The 16,741-nt window shown below is 49.4% G+C and overlaps 1 long non-coding RNA gene across 1 annotated transcript in view; it reads left to right on the top strand.

The window, feature by feature from the left end:
• The first annotated feature begins 14,246 nt into the window (after positions 1-14,246).
• Positions 14,247-16,741, top strand: part of LOC145651266 (uncharacterized) — a 26,074-nt gene continuing 23,579 nt past the window's right edge. The window contains exon 1 of the long non-coding RNA XR_014117109.1: positions 14,247-14,370. This is a non-coding gene — a long non-coding RNA (uncharacterized LOC145651266). The remainder of the gene's footprint in view (positions 14,371-16,741) is intronic.

Here is a 16,741-nt window from a genome sequence, read left to right as displayed (position 1 = left end):
CTCTAGCCCCCTGTCTGTAGGATCTAGCCCCTGGATGTAAGATCTAGCCTGACTGTAGGATCTAGCTCCCGACTGTAGGATCTAGCTCCCGACTGTAGGATCTATCCCCTGACTGTAGGATCTGACCCCTGACTGTAATATCTAGCTCTCCAGCAGTCACACCTCGACAGGCACTTACATGTTTCACCCCAAACATCCCACTGCCGAGAGCGATTAGCCGAGGACAACACAGGAGCAGAAAAAAAGTAAACACTCTGTGTGTTTCTTGGTGGCTTCCGAAATGCCACTGCCTCATGCACACCACTATTTTGGTAGATTCTTAAATGGGCAATTTGTTAACAGTGATCTTGTAGGCTGGTTGCCATGGTTTCTCCATTGCACGCGTAACTCACCGTCAGGATGTGAAGTTAATGGCAATTTAAAAATGAGCTGTCAGATGGCTTTGATGAAAGCTTTCTTGAAATGTGTGTGTGTGTGTGTCTGTGTGTGGAATGCAACAAAGGTAGGCAAAATGAACAAGGAAATTGAGAGAGAGAGAGAGAGACAGAGAGAGAGAGATCGGACTACTGCTTGCTTTTTAAGGCACGTGATTGCAGGGGTTTGTGTAAATGGGGATGGGTGTTTACAAAGTTGGAAACCACATCGCTGTGGTTTTTAAAACTTCGACCTGTTTTATGTACACATCTTCCTGAAGAAAGCGTGTAAACACACGCCTGCAGAGGGATTTTCACAGACCTTTTAACGAGGCCTTCTGATTCTACTGTTCCACAAGCCATTACTGTTCCGGTGTTTACAAACAGTTCCGGAGTCGCACCACGGGCATCCGTGGCAAGCCGGGGCAGAACCTGGCGCCCCGTCCGAACTTCCACGCAGCTAGGGCTAGTTCCTGACCTAACCTCCAGTGCCCCCTAAACCTCCCCTCTCCCCAGACTTTCCCATTTTTTCCTGTACTGGCTCATTCCATCAGGCAAAGGAATAAATTGTCTTTAGTTCCACGAGACGTTCCAGCTTTAAAAAGTTGAAAGCGGACTCCTTCGGCTGGAGTCAGGGACGGTGAGGATTATGTACCGATTCTCGATTGTGTTACGGCGCTATTAACTGTTGTATGTTTAATGTATGTGTCATTGTGTATTGCATTTAAATGGAGAAGTAAAAGACAAATTTCCACTGCGGTGGACAATGGAGGTAATCTAATCGAATCTTTTCCGACGTGCAAGTTAATTGGGTTAAAAACTGAAAAGGCGTGACGGATGTTGACACGCACGGTGGCTTCCACACCGTCCTGTGCCTCTGAAAGAAGTAACCATGGTGATGAGGCCGTGGACTCCAGCCCATAATGAGCTGTCAGTCGTGTTTTCCCGCTCGTAACGCGGGAGACGGAGGATCCGGAGATGAGCGACAAGCAGAGAGCGAATAGAGGAGACGGGGGGGCAGCCCACCCGGAGACCCCCCCCCCCTGCCTGCGCCCTGTTGCCAGCGACCAGCGAGGAGGGAGAAGAGCACCTTCCAGAGGTACCGTCAGCTCCGCTCGGGCTGAGCAAGACTCCTGGGGCGGTCGGCCCCCGTAGGCCGAGTGAAAACATTTCTCCTCAGGAGAAAAATGGGAGCATTTTTAAACCACCGGTGCAACCCCGCACCCCCCGAACATATCCCAGTCTCCAGCCCTCTATAATGGCCCTGCTCAATGGAGCGTGCAGGACCCCGCGTATGGGCCCGTCGCCTACTCCATAAATTACAAGACGTTGCGGGACGGAGCGTGATTACCCCGACGCCGTCAGGGAGCCAAGGGGAAGGGCCAGCGCAATTTACCCTGCTGCATCCGTCACGGCCCAGGCCAAGTCTACCCCTCCTAACGCCGGTTTCGCTCGAACCTGCGCCAGTTTCACTGAGACTGGCGCTAAACTCCCTCACGTTACCGTGCAGAGCGTGGGCGGCTCGAGCTGCTGGAGGACACCGGACCGCGCCTGAGGCTGCTCGCGCCCGTTCGCGGGCTGCGGCACCAGTTCCTCGTCAACCGACCGGCTGTTCATCTCATCAAGAGAGTCGCAAGACCACTGCGAAGGAACGTTCCAGTATCCATGTAACAGAAAACTGGGGGAAAGGTCCTTTGATATTTTCACCCGCCAAAAAGAAAAAGAAAAACAAAGTCAAGCCATAGTGATCTGGTACACTGTTCCTGTCTCTCTGCAAGGACACTAGTACTAGTATTAGATGGGCTATCATATGGAGCACGCCCTGAGCCTACTGAAGATCTCCGTCTTTCACTTTGGACTGTAGCATTCAAGCAGTAATGCATAGCTCATGTTCCTCAGTCATTAAACACCTCTTATATGAGAGAGTCAACCCTGCCGTATACAGCCCACGTTTAAAACCCCTTAACCCCAGCCCATGTCTCCTCACAGCAGGTCTCGGTATACAAACATATAATCTGTTTGGTGATCAGTGTTTTTCTGTCCAACAGACTAGAAACATCGGTGGTACACAGGACCTGAGGAACTGTACGCAGACCAATCAACAGACACACAAAAACACACACACACACACACACACACACACAGTAATTCACCCACCACTAAAAGCATTTAAGCAACCCTGGAGAGTGCTTGAGAAAACCACTTCCAGTAGATTAGCAGCAAATTAAGAGGAAAGAGTGTGCTCTAGAGGTGAGGGGCGGAGTCGGCTGGAGAGAAGGGGGCGGGGCCAACAACCTCCGGCAGCCGTGCAGCACAGCAAAAGCCAACGCCCACCGTTAACAGGAGGAGGAGGAGTGTGGAGGGAGGAACGAAAGAGCTGAAGGGAGGTGTGGAGAGAGAGAGAGAGAGAGAAAGAGAGAGAGAGGGGTGTCGTGTGAAGAATGGGACAGATTAGCTGGATGAGTGTTTGTGAGTGTGCTTCAGGTATCAGAGCCTCACTCTCACACACACACACACACACACACACACACACACAGAGGGAGGAGAGTAAGAGACAGAGAGAGGGAGAGAGATGGATACAGAGGGGTGGGGGCTAGCCTTAAAGTTTTTGAATATGGTGTCATTATTAATTCATTACAAATAATATTAGCCATTTATTTGCAGCGGCACATCCATTTAAACACTCTCGTTATACCGGGCCCCAGCGCATAAGCAACCCTGACTGACCATGTCTGCAGTGGTCAGTCTCAAACCAGAGGTGACAGTCTCAAAGGGTGAGCAGCAGCCACCACAGGAGCCCGAACCGGACCGCACTGAAATGGAGCGGTTCGGACCGGCTCTGCACACTCCTGGGGTCTGGGGCACTCCCCACACCACTAGCACTCCCTACACAGCACTTCAGAGGAATTTCCTTATTTCTCCGTCGTCCCCTTTTAAATTGTAATTCACTTTACTGTCTAAGGAGAAGCTTTTCAAATCAGAGCTCCAGGTCCTCCTGATTATTCCCTGCTGTTTACCTAGGACTGCCGACCCTGCCGAACCACGCTGCCCCCCGAACAGCCAGGGTCAGACAGCCAGGGACAGCCGGTGTGTGTGGGTGGGGTCACACATGCATCGGTGGATGTGGCTTTCCAGGGATCACGGTGATGGAGTGGAAAACACCTAAGATTGGAAATCCATATGCATCTCTCCCACAGGAATGCTCTCAAGGTTACACACACACACACACACACACACACAATTAGAAACCTGGACACTATCTGGCTGCAGAGACCTCATTTACTTGCTTTAGTGGCGGAGAGTACTTTACCAAAGAGTAATGGAAAAAAAGGAGCGTGAGCCCTTTAAGAGACAGAAATGGAGTTATCCTACCTCTCTGACCTAATTGCTCTCTCTCTCTCTCTCTCTCTCTCTCACTCCCCCCCCCCCCCCCCCCATCTCTCTCTATGGGCTCCGTTCCATCTGACGCGCAAAGATTTTTTAATACCATCAAAGCTACAGAACAAAGAGACAGAACGAGGGTGTGATATAAAAAGCAAAGCCTGGATGCACTGTGTGTGTGTGTGAGCGCGCATGTACACGTACGAGAGTGTGTCTGTGTGTGTGTGTGTGTGTGTGTGTGTGTGTGTGAGAGAGAGAGAGTCAAGTTCTAGGGTGGACTCCCCAATGTTCAGGCATTAGCATTCGCTCAGATTTCGTAGTCCTCCCTCAGCACATCATAAGTGTTTAACCTCCCAGTTCTGCCCTCCGTTCACTAGGGCTGGGCGATATTGCCTTTTGTCATACCGACTCAATGTCTTCAAATAATCCCGTGGTATACGGTATTACCGGGGGGTTTGGAGGGGGGCGGGATTAACACACTTTAACGCACGTTCTGTAAACCAACAACACGTTTTGTTTGAAATACAAACCGGAACATTACAAATGTTGCTTATTTTGCACGTCACTATATGGCAATATCTGGAAAAACATTTAAACCATACAGCTTTAAACACATCTAGCCGATAGCATTTAGCCATTAGATTAGATTCAACCTCTCGCTCTTCAGGCTTTAACTACGAATAAGACAAAAACGTGAGCATTTATGGCGTGAACGCAAAGCAGGTCAATGCTGTTTTAGTAGCAAATTTCAAATGGCTGAGCTATACGCACCATGTTAAGAAAACGACGGCCAAAAAAGCATCAGTCGAGACAGTTTAACCATGTTACCTCCGTTATCCGAGTTTATAGCCGTGAGATTATTCTCAACCGGTTGCCGTTCTCGGAGTGCAACACCCAGCGCGCCAGTAAAGTTGGCGTTTGTGACTTTACGGGGCGGGGGGGGGGGACGTACTTTCCAGATATTTAAGACTGTAATTTCCAGTCTGGTGTAATGGACGGTCAATGACACACGTGGTGTCGTGTTCACAGATGCCCGCATATCTGTTGTCGACGAATAGTTTGTACATATTGTCGAACTTTGCTATACAAGTCGGGAAGCGCCATTTTAGAAAAGTATTTCCTACACGTGTTTGGGTCACGGCTTTAAATGAAGGTTTTTTGACCATGTGGAACGACGCCATTTCTTTAGCGAGGTACTTTAACCGCTAATGCAAGCGCCTGTCCCCGTTTCTTGCGGCTTGGCCAGCAGCGCCCAGGCGGCTTTTTGAGGTCGACAGCCTTTGTGAAGCGACTGAAGATGTGAACGCACATTCGACGCGTTTCCGTCCTTAGCTGCGACCACTTTTAGGCAAATCTTATGTACAGGATTATCGGGGTTGGCTGGTTCTCCCTTTTCATTTGGAACGAATTCAAAATGCAGCCACATTGCAGCGGTGGCATTTTTCTTGGAAATCAGCTTTCTTGACTCACCGCTAGCTATGTTGACTTCTCCCTCTCTGTCAACGTATGACCTCAACAAACAGCGAGCCCCTCAAACCTCCAACCGGTGTCCTCTGACGCTCCGCGCCGCCCCTGAACGTGTCGGTTTACAAGACAGATGTGGAACAGAAATGTTCATTTTGGCAAACGTTTAATTACAGTCACCGTTTACCGTCACTGGGGTATATGGCATTACCTTCTTATCGCCCAACCCTACCATTCACTGCTTCCCTCGCATTCCCACTCTTCTCCACCTCTCTCTCTCTCCCTTTTTATTCTCCCACCCTTACTTTTTCTCTCCGGCATTCTCTCTCACTCGCGCTCTCATTCTCCCTTTTCCTCCCTGTCTCTGTACTTCCACTCTTTTGGTACTTTCCCACACTCCCATTCCCTGGAGGATGTGTCACAGGCCACCACAGCCAAACCGAACCGGTGTAACGTCACCATTCACGGGCCGACGGGCCATTCAGGCATGTTTAGGTTCCTCCCACAACTCCTTTAGGCGGGGCTTTATCGGAACAGCTTTGACTCACTGGACTGATAAGAATGACTAAACCTCAAGAGTGCTTCACTCCTTCAGCCACATGCAAAGTACAAAATCCTAGTTTATCCACTGCGCAAATGTCTAATTAACGCCAAGCCCGCCCTTATGGGAATCATCTTCCTGGAACTCAGGTACTCTGAAGAGCTCACCCAAATGCCGAGAGACACCCCGGCTGAAGGGAGCAGCCTACACAATTCCGCCTCTCCTGCTCTCTGAAACTCAACCTCTTCTGTGAAAAGCCGGGCCGACGACTCACTTTACACCTCACAATGTGATCGTTGCTAAATGGCTGGCGGCGCCTACCTGTTCTCCAGGGGTCCGACAAGGAGGCAAAAAGAACCATGGGGGACAGTTCGGAACTCGGGCAGAAATTTCTCGGGACACTTTCCTGGACAAGGATTAAGCCTAGTTCTGGACCGGAGTGCAGTGCCAACGGTGAATCACCAGTGGAAAGATTAAACTTAGGCCAAATCCGGGAAACCATAATGTAATAAAATGATGTTCGACTGTGATCTAGAATATCTATGGCTGTAACAATCCACTTAGTAGAACTTGGGGTTGTGGAAAGTTCTGGGCTTCCAGGGCCATTTCAATGGGAATGAAAATAATTCTCGTTGGGAGTGAAGACACGCACGGCCTGGCAGTGAAAAACCGTCAGCAACCCTTACAGGTTCTTATTTGATTGGCAAGGCTGCTCACTTCTGCGCTGCGCCCTGGGCTTGGACCCTGGCCTCCATGGTCCCATTCACTCAACCCTTACTTGGGCCCCGTGGTTTGCGCTGATCTGCTCACCTCGCTGGTCTAAACACAGCCCTCGAGGCTCTTGGCAGAGAAGTGCCTGTCTGGTAGCACTGCACAGAATCAGAGCCTGCTTGGAGAGCCAAGAGGCCGTGCACAAACAAGAGCCGAGTTCTAGAGATATTGACCTTTAAGAGCCGAGTTGTCCTACAGATGCAGATCTTGCTTCAAGAGCCAAATCTTCTCCGTAATCAGACACAGTTTACTTCTAGAGCCCAACATCCTCCAGAAAGAGCCTGCTCTCAGCTTCCAGACACACAGACTGCTTCCAGAGACAGATGTCCCCTAGAAAGAGCACAACAATGTGCAGTGGGGTAGATGCAGGGGGTCTGACTGCTGATTGGCAGAGGTGACGTGGTGGTCTGACAATACAAGAGACTTATAAAGTCTTTCAATAGGTATTACTGGATTTCATAAAGAGAAAGAGAAACTATGCATAATAAAGCAATACAACAACAGTGGCATATGCTAAAACTTTACACACAAGATTCTGTGCATAGCTTCCAAAAAAGAAGCATCAAACCAATAACCATAAGCATCTGAAAGTACACACACTGACTCATCACCAAATGCCCGTGCGAGCTAGGTTACTCTAGAAACGTAGGGTTTGGCTCTGTCTGGGCTCATACGACGACGGATCACTTTGCCGAGCAACAATAGCACCATTGTCCTTGCCACAATCCTGCTTTTTTTCTTCTCCTCCTCCTCCTTTCCACTGCACTCGGACTTCAGGCATACCGAGTGAGGACGATGGGCCGGACTCTGCCCTCTGCCCCGCCCACTGCCACGCCCTGCGAGGACCCAACTGGCCCTCCTGGTTACCATGTCATCTCATCTGCCAAACAAAACCGATCTGTTCCTCGGGCCAGGAGGGAAAGCGAGACAAAAAATAAATAATTAGGTAAACTGTCAGAAACACGGCAGGACCCCCCCCCCCCCCAAAAAAATAAATAAATAAATAAATAAATAAAAATATAAATAAATAGACATTGCCAGGGGATGTTGAGTCATTATTGTGGGGTTTTGTTTTTTTTTGGGGGGGGGGGGGGTGTCCATTCTACACCATGGCGCTCATATTCGTTGAAAGAGGTTCTAGAGGAGGAGATGGTTGCCCTGGGAGACTGTGAGGTTGCGGAGGTCTATGGGGGCGGGGCGGGGCGGGGCGGGGCGGGGCGAGAAGGAAGGGGGGGTCTTGCGATCTGTAGAGTAGGATGGCCAGTATCACTTAACTCTGTGCTTCAGCGTAAACTATTAACTGTGCATTCACACACATACCCACAGACACACCACCGAACAAAGCGACGTTCTGGAAAGATAAGGCATGCCATGCAACAACGGCACTGCTTCCTTACTAAAAAGGACCTGCACTATCTAGAGGACAGAGCCATGCGGGAGGGCTGACACAGTGCACTGTGCCATGCATGATGTGTCTGTAAATGCCATTTCCGAGCACAGAGACTGTTTGTGGACACGGTATGGCTGAATGCCCCATACACAAACAATAACTCTGGCTTAGTGCAGACCCACTGAGAACATATTGTCCTTTGAGCACATAAAGGCTGAAGTAGGATATCCTCTGCCAACTACAGCCTCAGTGTACAAAAAAATTAACCATATAAAAATTAACCATATAAACCATATGAAAGTAACCATATATTCATCGCTAGGTAAGTTGTCAGTAAATGGTCACTGATGGCCAAGTGATCAGACAGAACAGCTGTGGCTAAGTGATCAGACGGAACAGCTACGGCTAAGTGATTAAACGGAGCAGCTGTGACAAAGTGATCGATGGAACAGCTACGGCTGTGATCAGACGGAACAGCTGTGGCTAAGTGATCGATGGAACAGCTGCGGCTAAGTGATCAGACGGAACAGCTACGGCTGTGATCAGACGGAACAGCTGTGGCTAAGTGATCAGACAGAACAGATGTGGCTAAGTGATCAGACAGAACAGATGTGGCTAAGTGATCAGACGGAACAGCTATGGCTAAGTGATCAGACGGAGCAGCTGTGACAAAGTGATCAATGGAACAGCTACGGCTGTGATCAAACGGAACAGCTGTGGTTAAGTGATCAGATGGAACAGCTACGGCTGTGAACAGACGGAACAGATGTGGCTAAGTGATCAATGGAACAGCTGTGGCTAAGTGATCAGACGGAAGAGCGGCAGCTAGCTGATCAGACGGAACAGCTGCGGCTAAGTGATCAGATGGAACAGCTGCGGCTAAGTGATCAGACGGAACAGCTGCGGCTAAGTGATGACAAAAAAGCAGATTACAAAACACCAACAATGTGAAGCAATTTACTGTTTATTAATCATTATGGCGATATTGGATTTTGCAATGCTAATCTCACAGAGGCTGGGATATGTAAATGAGTCCCATAATCAAATAGTATTTAATTTTTTGCATGCTAACCAGTTTCAGGTGTTCCAGGGTATGAATATAACTGCACTGGATATTTTTCTCTATATTCTACATCCCTAAATTATGGACAGATTACCAGCAGATTATCACAAATCTCTTATTGAAATCCTTTTAACACTTGCCAAAATCAAAACAAATCTCCCAAATAACCCAAACTGTATGTATGTGTGTATCTTTGTATATATGCATATAAGGACATGCAGAATCAACAGAATTGGAGAAGTTAGAAGAACAATAAAAGATATACTTTACACCCTGGTGGTGGGTGTTTGGTCCTGTCCTTGTAAACCTATCACAAGCATTTGATGATACAGCTGGTCATAGTTCACTTCTACAAAAGCTACTTTCTGTTGGGCTCGTCTCGTGTGTACTTATTCCGTTCAATAACTATGTTAAAAGAAGCAAAAAGAGTTCAGTGTTTTGTTTATGATGAAGAATCAGGTTCTTGACATTGTTAAGGGGTTTGCAGAGTTCTATTCTTGAAATTGTTAACATTAACATTGTTCTATTCTATTCTGGTGTTGTTTACATTATATATAAATGAGGTTGGAAACAAACTGAAAATAGTAAAACTCACTTTTACACAGATGATTCTATTAATGTATTCATGTGTTTCTCTAACTCTGGCTATAGAAAACCTACAGAATGATTTCATTTGATCCAGAAATCCTTGACAATCATAACCTTGTGTAGACAATTTGTATGTTATTTTCCAGGGGTCAAAGGGCTGACAATTATAATTTGACCCAAAGCACTTTCAAACTATCACACTATAAATACCTAGAAATTAGGATTAAATGGTATATATTTCAAAATGGAATGAAAACTGCTAAAATAACTATTTTATCAGTTGTGGATTGTAGTGATAATCTATATGAAGGCAGCTCATTCTATATTGAAAACATATGATGTCATTTATGATGGTGCTTTATAACTAGAGACAAGGTTCGTCTATCACTGCAAATTGTACACCTTGACACCTCTATATGTGAAAAATACAATTTATTATTTTTTATTTATATAAGGTAAGGTTTTATTGGAATAAAGATGTCCCTATGTCACTCATCTTCTTACATTTAGAATGAATAAAAATACCTACTAAATCAAAGTATTTGTTAGTCCTAAATATCTTACAAAAGCCCTTTGGTTTGGAGACTAGCTGGAAAGTGCAATCTTGTAAACAATATAACCTCATTTTAAGTGGCCAGCTCACTGAGAACTGCATGTTTGTTAGTTCTATTTTAGCACTCTTATCTGTTATTTATTGTAGGTCTCACATGTCTGATGTGTTACATTTTCTTTCATTAACGCCAATTTGTACTGTTCATATACTGTATGCAGGTCCCTTTTCTTTAGAGACATAGTATGAATGACACCTCGGTTAGAACAAATGAATATAAAAACTTACTTACATGCCTTCAGCCTCTAAAATTGTGCAAAACATTCTAATGATTCAAAGAACAGGATGAGATTAGGAACTGGGCACGTGTAATTCTGCACGATCTGAGAACTACGACACCCGTGACAATGTTAATTGGCTGCCAGACACGAACCAGCACTTAAACCTGTCAAACAACGCCCACGGATCCGAGACCGTACACCTTATTCTCTGTAAATCAGAAAAGAAAAACAAACCACTTTTTGGGGGGGGGGGGGGGGTTGATGATGTGAACCCGTTGTCACCCAACTACACCACCATTAATATCATGACGGTCCCGCGATGTCCGCAAGCAGACTTACATGTAAATGCAGACGCCACCGTTCAAAAGCACGCAAGAATGTGCAGGGCTGGAGCAACGCGCGGTCGCGAGGGTTTACCTGGTCCAGCGCACGAAAAACAACTAGAAAGGAGGAGGGGGGTCCGCGTGCCGAATCCTCTGCGTGGAAACGTCAAGACGTGGGTCCGCGCGCGAACTAACGGTTAAAAACTTCGGCTTTTCCAGAGAGGGGAGCCTCGGGAGCCCGTGGACCTTTCACGCGGGACAACTGAATAAGCACGCGAGGCAGCTCGATTAGCAAGCAAGCGCGACTCTTGTTTAAGCCCCGTTTTTTTAAAAAACAACTACATTTGCACCGGCGCAGCCTTGGCGGCTAGCGCGTTACCGAAACGACGGCGGAGTTTTGCAGACGCATTCATTTAAGCGGCCCGGGGTCAAACTGCAAGAAGTTCTTTTGCAATGCTTTTCCGAAGCCCTGGGCTTTTGCAACACAAAACGTCGAAGAGCTCGAGTACCTGGAACCTGTTGACTCCTCCTACCGGTGCCTCGCGCTCGGCTGGAGTTCTACCCGAGACGGTTCGGTCGCGATGCAACTCCCTTGTCCCGTGCAGAAGTTGCCCTTTCCGAAAAGCGGATCCTTAGCGGACGCTGCTTGCTCGGGGAGCGGTGAAGTCGCAGCGGACCTCCGCGTAAAGCAGCGGCCATTAGAATCACGTGCCGCCGCGTCCGCGAAACCCAACACGGGCGAGTGACCCCGCCCCGTTTCCTCTCGCGCAGTGCCAGTCCGTCCCGTTAACTCTATCGCGGTCTCGCCTCCGTTTCTGAGAGTCGTTACCGACCCAACGTCGCGTAACGGTTTGCATTTCGTTTGGCTGCATTTTGTAGCCTAGAAGTGGCGACGTGCAGTGGCGCGAGGACGGTTTGTGTATTATTCGTTAACCGTGGGAATAGAAGCGTGCCACGGCGTTGCGCGCGTGTAGCGAGCGCGTCGCATTTATTCACCCAATATTTAAAATCCTCAATATTTAAAGGAATATTTAAAATATTCAGATATGCCTGTTTTAGATTTAGACACCATCAGGAAAAATAACGTTTTAATGCGCGTCCGAGTTACTCAGCCTGTCGCTGCATAGTCATGCGTTTTTAGTTTGGAGGACACGAGTCTCATGCGTGCAGACGTCCTCCCTCATCTTTAAACCATCGGACACCGGCAAACCTAAGTGTTCGCGCGCCTAAGCGCACCCGCGATCGGAAACGGCGAGATTGCAAACGCTACAAAAGCTGAGGGCTGCGCGCGATGCTCCGGGTTTCACGCGTGGTGACCGGGACTCTTTTCCCCTCACGTTGCAAACCGGCTGGCGCAGAAATGCAGAAAACGAGCACCTCGAGGAGCTGTGCGCGCACGCGCCGCCGGCCTTTGGGAAAGCCTTTCTCGCAGTGCCAAGCACGGGCGTCGCTTCTGGCTGCGCGTGAAACGGGAAAGGAAGGAAATGTGCGACGGACAGGAATGGTCACGTGACTGGCTGTGCTTACGTGTTGAAATTGCCGCAGGGCAGAATTCGCCTGTTGTTATCACGTGCCAGTGTTGCAAGCAAAAAGTTTTTCACTGCCATGGAATACTTAACTGACTTATAACAGTTATAAGCGTTCATATCGGCGGCTTCGTCATTTGCAATAATAATAATAATAATAATAATAATAATAATTTCTAATAAATTAGAAAAAGTTTGAAAGCAGACAAGTGTGTGAACATCTGTGTAATAATGTCGCGTACATGTCGAGGCGCGGATGTTGATGACTAACTCCAGAAACCATAGATATGTTTTGGATAACTTGTTTTGCTACCGGATGTGATGCCAAACGACTCCTGTTGTGGTTTCCATGGTGCCTGGAGCAAGCCCAGCAGGAGCCCTGCTCACCACTCCAACGCTCAGCCTATTTCAGGAGGAACTTTAGACTGTCTAGTCCACACACACACACACACACACACACACACACTTAAGCACACACACATAAACACACTCAAGCATGCATGTACACACACACACACACACAGCACAAGATTCTCCTGTTTCCATCTCATGCCTTTTCTCGCAGCCAGAGATGTAGATGTAAACTCACACACAAACATGGACACTCACGCACACACACAGAAGTCAAGCCAACCGGTGACCCTCCCAAGGAAAACATTTTTGGTATCTTAGCTAACATATCAGTGCTCAGTGGACACACACACACGCACACACACAAACATTTCAATGTTTTACCTAAGATATCAGTGCTCAGTGGACACACACACACATTTTCAGTGTCTTACCTAATATCAGTGCTCAGTAGACAAATGTGCTGGACTATGTAGGGCAGGGTTGTGTATAAGTGTGTGTGAGAGTGAGTGTGTGTGTAGCAGATCACACGCACTGAAAGCGTCAGCCGTCCTCTGGCAGGTTGGTGATCTTTATCGGCCTCTGTGCCCGTGTGCTAAAGGTTAGCGAGGTCTGCTCATACTGTGTTGACTGCAAAAACCCAGCCCTAAAGAACACAGGCTGGCTTCACCCACATCCCCAGATAACACCACTCTTAACGTATAGTCCACGCGCACGCGCACACACTCGCACATGCACACACACTCGCCAACATCAATATTAACATGTCCGTCATCCCGTGTCCACCTCTAAGAAAAGAAATTGCAAAGAGCATTCATTCTCTTCCCCTCTACACCCTGATCCTTTAGCTCTCGCCACAACAACACCCCTCCCACCCAGCCCCCCAAAAAACCCTGATTTTTCAAGCTCTGACAGCCGAGCCTTGCGCGAGATTTTGGCCGAATGAAAACATGTGGTAAGCCTTGTGGAATGTCTCAAATGACTCCCAGATGTGGGCTTTGCTCGCAGGCTTAACCCCTTCCTCCCCGCCTCCCCCTCCGGCCCTGAACGTTTGGCTCACAAACACTCCCCACCGCTGTGATTTATGCCGATTGTGCAATGCCTGGCGGAGCGACGGGGGATGAGAGTCCCGCTCCTGCAGGCCAATGCGCACCATCCATAGATTCAAAACCCTCAGCTTCACAGTCGTCCCGCTTTGGCACCGTGCCGTTGCAAGCCGAACTCCTATAGGGTTCGGCGGGGCCATAAGACCTGAGTTGCGCGTCGTGTTTGGCTCTCGCTGGTGCACGCCAGTCCAGGGGTGCAGGCGGCAAACCACGGGCAATCGCTTGCCCAAAGCTTCGAGCCGTCATCTTGGAGTACTGGAGCGCTGCCTGCCCCCTCCGCCCACCCATTCGCTGCTCGTCCAACCGGCTCATCCCCACCCTCCCCGGCGGCTGGGGCAGAGCCTCTCATTTGTTGAATCTTCCAGACATTTCGCTCTTCCTTGCCTCCCAAACTCCTCCTTTTTTTCCATCTCGTGCGTCATGAACAGATCGACCTCTGAAACCACGGCAGGAGGCCCCCGACGTTCTCACAGAGGCTGAACCCTAAAGCTGTTGTCAGCTTTTAGGCCCGGGCTGTGCTGGAGGGACTGAGCTTCAGGGCCACCTGCACTGCGGCTGCTCACGAGCAGAGCTCTTGAGGCTGATAAAAACCGTTAGAACCGCTAGAATGCGTGAGGGACAGGTGAGGACCTTTGCCATTCAGAAGCGCGTTCATATGCATTTGTGCAGATCCCTGCGGACATGCGATTGTGATCAAGCCGGCAGATCTGATTGTGCCATGTGCTTGCTGTGGTTGGCCGATGTTGGCATGGGTCCGCTGTGGTTGGCCGATGTTGGCGTGGGTCCGCTGTGGTTGGCCGATGTTGTCGTGGGTCTGCTGTGGTCGGCTGATCTTGGTATGTGCCTGCTGTGGTTGGCCGATGTTGGCTCGTGTCCGTTGTGGTTGGCTGATGTTGTGGGTCCGCTGTGGTTGGCTGATGTTGGCGTGGGTCCGCTGTGTTTGGCCGATGTTGTGGGTCCGCTGTGGTTGGCCGATGTTGTCGTGGGTCTGCTGTGGTCGGCTGATATTGGTATGTGCCTGCTGTGGTTGGCCGATGTTGGCGTGGGTCCGCTGTGTTTGGCCGATGTTGTGGGTCCGCTGTGGTTGGCCGATGTTGGCGTGGGTCCGCTGTGGTTGGCCGATGTTGGCGTGGGTCTGCTGTGGTTGGCCGATGTTGGTGTGGGTCTGCTGTGGTCGGCTGATCTTGGTATGTGCCTGCTGTGGTTGGCCGATGTTGGCGTGGGTCTGCTGTGGTTGGCCGATGTTGGTGTGGGTCTGCTGTGGTCGGCTGATCTTGGTATGTGCCTGCTGTGGTTGGCCGATGTTGGCGTGGGTCAGCTGTGGTTGGCCGATGTTGTGGGTCCGCTGTGGTTGGCCGATGTTGGCATGGGTCCGCTGTGGTTGGCCGATGTTGGCATGGGTCCGCTGTGTTTGGCTGATGTTGTGGGTCGGCTGTGGTTGGCCGATGTTGGCATATGCCCGCCGTGGTTGGCTGATGTTGGTGTGGGTCCACTGTGGTTGGTTGATGTGGCGTGGGTTCGCTGTGGTTGTTTGATTTTGGCATGGGTCCGCTGTGCTTGGTTGAGACCGGCGTTGGTCTGCTGTTATTGGGTGGTGTTGGCAGGGGTTTGCTGTGCTTGGAGCGTGTTTGCAATAGATTTGCTGCGGTTGGGTGGTGTTGGTGTAGTTTTGCTGTGCTTGGATGGTGTTGGGTCCACTTGGGATTGTCCAGTGCAGCAGTTACAAAGACTGTGAAACAAGGAGACAAATAAAAAGGTCATGTAAAGGACAGTGGGGAGACAGACAGTGGAGAGAGAGACAGTGGGGAGAGAGACAGTGGGGAGACAGACAGTGGAGAGAGAGACAGTTGGGAGAGAGACAGTGGGGAGACAAACAGTGGAGAGAGAGACAGTTGAGAGAGAGACAATGGGGAGACAGACAGTGGGGAGAGAGACAGTGGAGAGAGAGACAGTTGAGAGAGAGACAGTGGGGAGAGAGACAGTGGGGAGAGAGACAGTGGGGAGACAGACAGTGGGGAGAGAGACAGTTGAGAGAGAGACAGTGGGGAGAGAGACAGTGGGCACTGGCAGCGCACAGACAGTTGGATATTCCAGACGATGGAAAGACTGACTTCAGTCTAAGTCATCCCGACAGCGTTTGTCAACATGTTACAGCGTGATGTTAACAGTGAGTGCAGAATTACCATTGACATCCAGTTGGAGTTGCAAAAATCCCTTCCAGTGTGCCACTGTTTCAAGGCATTTACAGTAAAAGGATTCAGCTTTCAATCAATCCATCATAAGCAATAGTCCGGTTTAAATAAAACTGATATAGCTGTTGAAAGCTAGTTTGAGCTGTGCCAAGTGGAACAGCGTTTGGAGAGCACTGAAACCCTGTGTTTAAATTACCAATAAAGATATTTAACAGCAACTCTCCCCAGCTGGATTGAAGCTGACAGGAACAGTATCAGAACGGTTATTTACGTTAAAGAGTAAATATATAGCGTGAAATCAGCACAGTGAAACAGTCTGTGTGGCACTGGGTGTTATGCGCTTGGGCTCCAGCAACACGCCAACCACACACCAGTCACACGCCAGTAACACACCAGCAACACGCTGGCCTGCACGCTGATCATAAAGTGGACACCTTCCCGGGCCTGCAGGGCGGACGTCTCTGAGCCGTGCTGGAGAAGAGCGTCTGCCAGGCTCTCCCAAGACAAAGTCGGACAGCACCTGCCGCTCGGGACATCTCGGCGAGACCCAGGGCGCAACGCTCCTCCGGTGTGCCCCTGCTGGGCTGCTTATGTCGCCGTCCTGGCAAAGGGCGGTGGGGTGGGGGTGGGGGGGTTCCCCAGGAAGGGCGGGGCCTCTGAGAAAGGGGGCGTGGCTCCAGCGAAAGCCACAGTTCCTGAAATGCTAACGCTGTTTCACTGTGTAGCTGAGCAGCAGTGAGCCGAGAGGACAGAAAGGGGGATAGAGGCAGGAACATGGAGGAAGAGCGACTCAAAAAGAGG

This window comes from Electrophorus electricus, chromosome 15, assembly GCF_041902795.1.
Source record: "Electrophorus electricus isolate QZ-2024a chromosome 15, ASM4190279v1, whole genome shotgun sequence".
NCBI classification, from domain to species: Eukaryota; Metazoa; Chordata; class Actinopteri; order Gymnotiformes; family Gymnotidae; genus Electrophorus; species Electrophorus electricus.
Note: the sequence above shows the minus strand (reverse complement) of the source record. Positions and strands in the feature narration are given on the sequence as shown.